The following is a 9,399-nucleotide window of genomic DNA, read 5'->3' as shown; positions in this document are numbered from 1 at the left end:
TCTGCACTGAATCGTTTTTACTGCCTGCATGTTAGTCCACTGAATAAATGTAAAATACCATAAATTATCTTGTCGATCCCATCTTATTAGACATTTGTGTAGTTTCTGATTTTTTAATTAGTTTTATTGAAGCATAGTTGATTTACAATGTTGTGGTAATTTCTGCTGTACAGCAAAGTGATTCAATTATACATATATATTCTTTTTCATATTCTTTTCCATTATGGTTTATCACAGGATATTGAAATATCATTCCCTGTGCTATACAGTAGGACCTTGTTGTTGTTTATGGATTTTTTTAAATATTATGAACAAGGCTAAGATGACTAGACTTTCCTTATACCCATACTTCTGTGTCCATGATTATTTTGTTAGGTTATAAATATATTCCTCAAAGTGAAATGGCCAAAATTGAAGTTTTTTTTTTTTTTTTTTTTTTTTTTGCTGTACGCAGGCCTCTCACTGTTGTGGCCTTTCCCGTTGCGGAGCACAGGCTCCGGACGCGCAGGCTCAGCGGCCATGGCTCACGGGCCCAGCCGCTCCGCGGCATGTGGGATCTTCCCGGACCGGGGCATGAACCCGTGTCCCCTGCATCGGCAGGCAGACCCTCAACCACTGCGCCACCAGGGAAGCCCTGAAGTCAGTTTTTGATTGAAGTGAAACGATGAATTTGGTAAGTGCTACCAAGCTGCCTTCAGCAAGTTTTCATCCAAATGTAGTAACTTTTTAAAAGGCTATTGAGACAATTTTACATATAAGGGATATGTAGGGTCATGATTTCTAAGATTCCATAAAGGTTTGAGCCTATAGCAGTGGGGGAAATCGTGAAAGGGATAAACCTTCAAAAGAGAGCAGATGAAAAGCTTGAAAAAACTGGAGAGCCATTGGGTTGAAATGTCCATTCCCCTTTATGCTTGTTATTTTACTACTTTTCAGGTTGAAGATTAACAGAAAGAGCTTTTATATACAAGTAATTGCAGCACTGCAAAAAGAGAACGTGTAGATGAATTGGAATGGGTGAAGAATCTTTGAAACTTTTGCAAAAGCATTAGAGCTTTCTTGCTTTTCATTTCATTGTATTATTGTTCTTCATAATAATCTACATGATTTCCAAAACTTATTAGTCATTTGTATCAGAATTTTTTTCTTTAAATAAGGTTAACTGTGTTTTCACATATGATTTAAGACCAAGATAGTCTACAGTTCTGGGGAGTACATGTCTTCTCAAATGGTGGCCAACAGGTCAACATGAAACTGGATTAATTATAAAAAAACTTACCTTCTAGTCAGTCCCATAGGGATCTAGTTCATACACTGATGAGTACTGGATTTTACACTATATAGATCAGACCTGAAAAGCAGTGTAAATTTCTCATTTTTTTTAAGGACCTAAATTTTAGAGGTCAACGTTGCAAAACTTTATGTCATGAATTTATATACACTGAGCTTTTACAGATAATTATAATGAACCATTAGAAAGAATACTGATTTTATTTTTTAATTAGGTAAGAGATATGTTATTATAAATATAATACTTGAAGTTTTCTTTAAATGTTAAGGTCTTGAGGGTTTTTAAAGAATTATAGTTAAGAATCAAACTGACTTGAAAAAAACAACAACAGAGATGCAGTTTTATTATTATTGTTTTTTGCTATGTCTTCATTTTTAGGCCAAATCTAACTTTTTCTCACCTTTAAGACCAAGGAGTCTTAGTAGGCTATTATTAATAGTAATGTTTAAAACCTCACTTAAAAAATCATAGAAACATTTCTATTTTGTTTTATTATAAATCTCTCTTTTTAAATGGGGAAATTATTAAGCAACTGCTAGTGCAAACAGAAGTTAACCTCAAAATATATCTTTACTAGCTTTCATGCCTCCACCATCAAATAGGACGAAAGGATGACCAAAAAAATGAATAAATGCTGATGTCAGAGTTTAATACACACTTTACTTCTTTTTATTTAAATCTGTAGACCAAGAGTAAAGCATATGATAAATGAGCGGACTTACCCAGGAGCCTGGGATACTGTTTGGGAGTTTGATGATGTTCCAGTCATGCTTTGGCAAGTTAGTGGACGACACCTGGGCCAAGGATGGCAGCTAGCATGGATGGCAGGGTGACTGACCCACAGCTTCAGCAGGAGCTAGCTCCCAGGGTATAGAGGACGTGTTCTAGGGAACTCTGTTTACAGCGGTTGGCGTTGCCTTATTGAGGGACCTACTGGGCACCCAGTCAAAGCACCTCCTTTGAAATGGACAGCCTCTCTGGAGCCACGTTCCAGGGAAAGGAAATCTGGAAGCTTTCTCTTCCAGAGATAGGCAGCTGGCTGTGATTTCACTGCAATAGACTTACAAGGAGTGGCTATTACTAATTTTCAGAAACACAAAGGAATTCCTAAAACTGTTATTCTTCCTCCCAAGGGTTTGGGAATGTGGGTCTCCATAAAGTTTCTGGTCTCTTTAATTCCAGGGAGAAAGGCAGTTAGGTAGGTAATGGAAATTGTCAGTTGACAGTCATCTTCCTATCATCTACTCTAGCTTCATTCTTTCCCAGGATCCAATTTTAGCTAAAAACATAAAATAAAACCCATCTGGTATCACTTCAGAAAGTGAAGAGGAGAGACTCTGAGAAAGATTTTTAAGGAATAAACTAGGAAAATGTATTCGTGATACAGCTGATCAAAATTAGGTTTGAAATCTAAGTTTTCACCCAGTACAAAGAAGTCTTTCAATTTTTTTTCCTAATTAATTATTTATTTATTTTTGGCTGCGTTGGGTCTTCGTTGCTGCGTGCGGGCTTCCTCTAGTTGCGGCGAGCGGGGGCTACTCTTCGTTGTGGTGCGTGGACTTCTCGTGGTGGTGGCTTGTCTTGCTGTGGAGCACAGGCTCTAGGCACACGGGCTTCAGTAGTTGTGGCGCGCGGGCTTCAGTAGTTGTGGCGCGTGGGCTTCAGTAGTTGTGGCGCAGGGGCTCAGTAGTTGTGGCTCGCCGGCTTAGTTGCTCCGCGGCATGTGGGATCTTCCAAAACCAGGGATCAAAGCCCCGTCCCCTACATTGGCAGGTGGATTCTTAACCACTGCGCCACCAGGGAAGTCCCCAGCAGATTTTCTTGAGTATAAAATATTTAGGTTTAGAGAACATTTGCTTTTAGAGTTGACTCCTTCAGTTCCATTAATACATAAAGCTAATTTCATTAATGTCATTAAATCTCCCTTTATGGGCTGAATTCTTATTAAATACAACAGACTACGTTGGATCTGTCGCAAAGTCAAATTTGTTGAATGAATTGAACTGCGTCTTTCTCCAATTTATTTTAACCAAGTTTTAGGGGGAAATCTTCCTCTGAATGATTGTGCTTAAGATTATATTATTGTCGCTTTCTATACCCTATAATTTAACCTTTAAATGACATAAGATTACATTAAACAGTGACAAGTGGTATACATCACATAAAGAAACTAAAGACCACTAATATTTAGCCGATCCGACACTGTGGGTTGGAAAATATATAAAGCCAGGGAGAATGAATTTCCTTACCCCCCAGATAAATCCGGTTTCTCTCCACAGGTTGATGACAAGGCCGCCTAAGAACGGAAAGCTGAGAAATCCAGCTCCTTCACTGATTAGGAGGCAGCTTCTCCTTCAGGGTCCGTTCATTCACTTGCAAAGGAGCCAGGCACCCTGCTTGGCACTGGAGACCCAGCGATCAACAGAACAGACCCAGGGCTGCCCGGACGAGTGTCTAGGAGCCCACATGTTCCTGGAGGAGGCAAACATGAACAAGTAAACAAACACAGAAGAAAGAGCATTGCGGGGCTTCCCTGGTGGCACAGTGGTTAAGAATCCACTTGCCAGTGCAGGGGACATGGGTTCGAGCCCTGGTCCGGGAAAATCCCACATGCCGCGGAGCAGCTAAGCCCGTGCGCCATAACTGCTGAACCTGGGCTCTAGAGCCCATGAGCCACAACTACTGATTTCGTGCTCCGCAACAAGAGAAGCCACCGCAATGAGAAGCCCGCGCACCGCAACGAAGGCCCAACGCAGCCAAAAATAAAATAAATGAATTTATTTTTTAAAAAATGCTGCTCAGGGTAATGTGGTAAAGGCTGAGTGATGGAGGTGGGCGACACGGGGGGCCGTCTGGAAAGATCTCTTTACAGGAGATGTAGCAAAAAAGTTCGCTCATTTTCCAGCTCGGTTAGTTGCCTGCCTGCTCGCCCTCTTTCCAGGGCCCTGAAGCTCAGCACCCCCCAACCCCGGGCAGCCCCAACTCCTCGGGACCCTGCAGGCCGCTCTTTCCCAACTTCCCGGCCTCTCCCCGATCCGGGAAGGCCCTGCCGGGCCTCGCGTTTTCCCAGTTGCTCCAGGGAGAGGCCTGGTCTCGGCTCTCAGGATGTGGACGATGCAAATAGCACGGCCAGCTGCGGCCGGGAGCCGCCGGGAAGCGCGCCAGCCGCCGCCTCGCGGGCCCGGCCTCCCCGCGCCCGCAGCCGCCGAGCAGAACCCGCGCCCACTGAGGCCCCGTGGCCGGCGCGGAGGGTGCCCTCTACCGCCTCGCTGGTGCGCCCGGGGTGAGGGACGAACAACGATCGCGTGCCCGTGCAACGTTTGTTACTTCTCTCCACGGCGGCGGCCGGGAGCGGCCCGCACCACTGATCCCCTCCTCCGCGCGAGGTGAGAGGGGACGGGCCCCGATGAGCAGGGCCGATTCCCGGGGGCCGGGAAGCCAGTCCAGGCCCTCCGGGAACTCAGTGCCTGGCCTTCCCCTCGGGTTTGTTCAGTCTTTTGACATCATCGCCTTAAAATATTTTTCTCCTGAGTTTCCTGCTAGTTACAAGACTCACATTCTCCTCTGGCCACACTCCTGAACTTGCAGACATAGGTCTTATTTAGAAAGCACCATGGCAAGTTCGTCTTTATCCTTCCCCCCCCCCACGCCCCCGCCGTGGCTTTCGGGGATCTTAGCTCCCGTACCAGGCACTGAACCCCGGGCCCACAGGCAGTGAAAGCGCAGAGTCCTAACCACTGGACCGCCAGGGAAGTCCTGCAAGTTCGTCTTGAAAGAAGGATGCCTAAAAGGAAGTTAAAACGGACCCCTTGCTTTGCCCACGCTCAGAAAGGGGAAGAGGTCCTGGTGGCCCCCAGCCCCGCGCAGTTCTCCCCAAAGGCAAGTGGGAGGTGATATCAGGGAAGCGGAGCGCAGTTGGTGCCCAGGGCACTCACCCTTCTCGAAGGTGGGCGCACGTTTGACGGGGGTGCAGCTGGCAGCAGGGGGCTGCTGGGAGCCGGCCTTCCGCGGGGACAGGGGGTCACTTCCCCCCAGCCCCTGCCTGGTGGTGGAGGGGAGTTCCGGTCCCTTCCCAGGCCCAGGTGTCCTAGCAGGGTGGCTGGAGCCTGGCTGGTGTCGCAGGCCCGGTCCCACCCGGGCAGTGGCCTGGAGGCTGCAACCAGAGCCCCACCCGGGGCCGGAGGTGCTGGGGTCAGGGAGTCTTCGGATGGAGAAAACCTGCTCTCCCGAGGTAAGTGGGCTGAAAAAAATAAAACTAAAACACACACACAGCTGCTGAGACTGGCCCAGATTCTGCTCTGACGGTCGGCCTCGGTCCTGGGGGAGCTTCTCGGGGCAGTTTTAGCTTCATTCTCAGCAAAGGAGAGACAAGACACAGTTCAGAAATGAGTGTACGGCACCCTAACTGTCACAGGAAACGGCTGCAAATGACCGTGACATTATATCGTATTTTCATCTTTCTTTCTTCTTTTTATGTTGTTTTTCATTGTGCAACCAAAAATGTTAAGATTTCAGCTGGTACTGAATACATGTTACTTGGGAGGACTACCTCCAAAAAACAAAAACAAAAACCCAAAAAACTTTTAAACCAAACCCATACAGGATGACAGGTCAACGCTGAAGATTTTGTGAAGTAACCAGATGTGCCGTGAATGGGAAGCCCCATTATATTCTTACCCTTTTTCAATTAACTTTTAAACATGCTGTAGCAAATATGTCTGTTCCCCTCAGGTGGGCGTTTTGTTTCAGGGTTCCTTTCTGCTGCCTGAGAGTGCTTCAGTCTGCCAGAGTCTCCCCTGAGAGAGAAGGAGCTCTTAATGTGGAATATTAACTCCTCTGCCTATTATATGCGTCAACCCAGGCCTACCTCTCTCCCAGGGGCATCAGAAATTGCTTTTGTGCACCGTTTGGTGAGGCCTTTGCATCCAGAAACAGAGAAAAGTGGAAGAAGAAAACAAAAACAATGCCCCGAAGAAATAAGAGCGTGACGTCCAAACACCTATAAAGCACTGAGTTTCAAGTCACTGCTTTTCAAAAATAGTTCAAGCACAGACTTTAGACTCACGCTGCTTTGTGCCAGCCCTCACCTGACCACTTGCTACATGCGTGTCCTTGGACAGATATTTAACCTCTGGTGCCTTGATTTACCCATTTGTAAAATGGGCACAATAATTGACTTCATAAGGCTTCACGGCAATGTGTGAGAATTTAATAAAATAATCCATGTAAAATGTGACACAATGCTTGGCACTTGGTTAGAACTCAATAAATAGTGAGCTACTACTTTTTACATAACAGTAACAAATTACATAATAAATTATTAGCTTATTATAATTACTATTATGTTATTACAAAGTCTCATTCTTTTCTCCTCCACTTTGGGCTTCCACCTTAATGCAAAACATACTAGAGTGGCTTTATTCCTAATTATTTGAATTTGCTGCCAGTGGTTCCCAATCACCTGGGGAGATTACGAAGGGACTGATGCCTGGGTCTCACCCACAGGGATTCTGATTTAACTGATCTGGGGTGTGGCCTGGGCTTTGGAAATTTTGAAAGCTCCCCAGGTGATTCTAATGTACCGCCAAATTTTTGGTGGTGTCCTAATCAGAAAGGCAAGCAGATGTTTATAGTTCAAATAAAATTAAAGCAGTCTGTATTCTGAGCTAATAATTTGACTCATTTTGCTGCATTAGACATTCAAATCAGCCAATCGACTGACTTATATATTCACGGCATTTATAAGCTTTGACCGAGTTGACCAATTAATTTGGTTAAAAAGTTTGATTCATTAAAATCACATGGCCACAGCCTCAAGTAAATTGAATTTGTTGGAAATCAGCTATGATTGTGTAGGTATTTGGAAGTTTTTAGATTGTACATTACCACAGAAGTTCACCTTATTTAATTCCATTCTGTACATTTGCTAAGAAACTGGATATTAAATAAAAATGCTGATAGTTTTGGACTGATCTGACCAATTCATTCAGTAAAACATTTGATTTCTCAAAGTCCTATAGCTACAGGCTAATGGAAATTGAATTCGTTGGGGACCAACTAGGATTTTAAGTGTAATTGGGAATATAAACTACTACAGGAGTACACATTATTTAATTCCATCCTGCACACTTGCTAACCAACGGGTTATTAAATCAAAATGCTGATAGTTCGGATGAGATTAATGTTCTCTTGTCCCTTTGATCTTGTCCTGGGGACATTTTTTTTCTTTTTTTTTTTTTTTTGTGGTACGCGGGCCTCACTGTTGTGGCCTCTCCCGTTGCAGAGCACAGGCTCCGGACGCTCAGGCTCAGCGGCCATGGCTCATGGGCCCAGCCGCTCCGCGGCATGTGGGATCCTCCCGGACCGGGACACAAACCCGTGTCCCCTACATCGGCAGGCGGACTCTCAACCACTGCGCCACCGGGGAAGCCCTGTCCTGGGGACTTTTGACAGCATGTAGGTTGCTATCAGATTTGGACACCACTGTCTGTGTATAATTAGCCTCTTTAAAAAATTAATGAGCGTGTTCGTCCATGTAGCGCTTCGGTCATAGTGATCCATCAGATGAATCATGAGTGAGGTAGCACTGACAGCCTCTGTCAACTTCCTGTCAATATTTTCTGTCGGAGGCACAAAATGCTAGATTAGAAAAAGTCCCTGAACCTTGTTTCCCAGGGGTTCTGGATCTGGTCATGGACCTGAGGCATCACAAGCTACTTTTTTTTTTTTTGGCTGCGCCGAGAGGCTTGCGGGATCTTAGTTCCTGGACCAGGGATTTGAACCTGGGCCCCGCAGTGAAAGCACCCAGTCCTAACCACTGGACCGCCAGGGAACTCCTATCACAAGCTACTTGAAGTAACTGGAGACAGCAGACCTTCCTGGGACGTAACCCTAACCGGACAAAACAAAATTCAACCACCGCTTGTCTCCAAGTGTTTATGTTTAAAACATAAAACAGTTATCAAGTTGAAAATCAGGCAATTTTACGTGGATGGGCTACTTCCCCCACTGCAATACAAGTTATTTATTAATTTGGGTATTTATTTGTAAGGGGCAAATAAATAGCATCATTAGAAAATACAGGGGATAAGAACAGTATTTTAGGGACTTCCCTGGTGGCACAGAGGATAAGACTGCACGCTCCCGATGCAGGGGGCTGGGGTTCGATCCCTGGTCAGGGAACTAGATCCCACATGCATGCTGCAAGTAAGTGTTCACATGCCACAACTAAGGAGCCCACGTACTGCAACTAAGACCCGGAGCAACCAATTAAATACATTTTTTTTGTTTAAAAAAGAATGGTATTTTAAAGTTTCCCTTCTGATTATTTTATGAAAAAAAGGAATTTTGACTAAAGATTGGATAAGAAAATTAGCTTATAATGGTCTAAAGTGTAGGAAGGGAATGAATATTTAGTAAGTGCCTATTCTGTGCTAGGCTCTTTCTGTGCATAATTTCCTTTAATCCTTACAATATCTCCTCAAAATAGAATCAATCCCAATTCACAGATAGGGTAATTGATGAAGTAACTTAAGGCTGCACAGTGGGAAGTCATAAAAATGGGGTTTGAACCCAAGTCAGTCTGCCCCAGACCCCATAAGCTATTCACTACATGTCAGGGTGGTCAACTGTCCTGGTTTGCCCAGAACATGGGACTCAGTTTTAAAACCATGACAGTCCCCAGAAAACCAGGACAAGTTGGTTACTCTACTTGGTAACCAGAGGTTACTGCTCCCTTAGCCAGCCAACCAGATTCCAGGCCCCAGGTCTGCCCCTGGTGGGAAGGATGGGTACATCCGACCAAATTACTATATCCTTTGATCATGTAGGTCAAGCACTGGCAAACTTTTCCCCTGAAGGGCCATTTTTTATTTTGCGGGTCACAGGGTCTCTGTCACAACTACTCAACTGGGTCCTTATAGTGGGATGCAGCCATGGACAATACAAAAATGAAGGGGTGGGCTGTGTTCCAAGAAAATTTTAGTTACCAAAACTGGAGGTGGGCTGGATTTGGCCCATGGATAGTTTGCCAAACCCTGATGTAGTTTATTAATAACGAATCCTTTGTATAGATAATTCAATTTGAAGAAGAATTTATTTCTAGAAGT

The 9,399-nt window shown here is 44.7% G+C and overlaps 1 long non-coding RNA gene across 1 annotated transcript; it reads left to right on the top strand.

Annotated features, from left to right (window-relative positions):
* The first annotated feature begins 253 nt into the window (after positions 1-253).
* Positions 254-4,083, top strand: LOC132508749 (uncharacterized). The gene is made up of 2 exons (XR_009536749.1): positions 254-673; positions 3,571-4,083. It is a non-coding gene; the product is annotated as an uncharacterized LOC132508749 (long non-coding RNA).
* The last annotated feature ends 5,316 nt before the right edge of the window (positions 4,084-9,399 follow it).

The sequence above is a fragment of the Lagenorhynchus albirostris genome, chromosome 18, assembly GCF_949774975.1.
Source record: "Lagenorhynchus albirostris chromosome 18, mLagAlb1.1, whole genome shotgun sequence".
Taxonomy (NCBI): Eukaryota; Metazoa; Chordata; class Mammalia; order Artiodactyla; family Delphinidae; genus Lagenorhynchus; species Lagenorhynchus albirostris.
The sequence above is the reverse complement of the archived record's forward strand: the minus strand, read 5'-3'. Positions and strand labels throughout refer to the sequence as shown.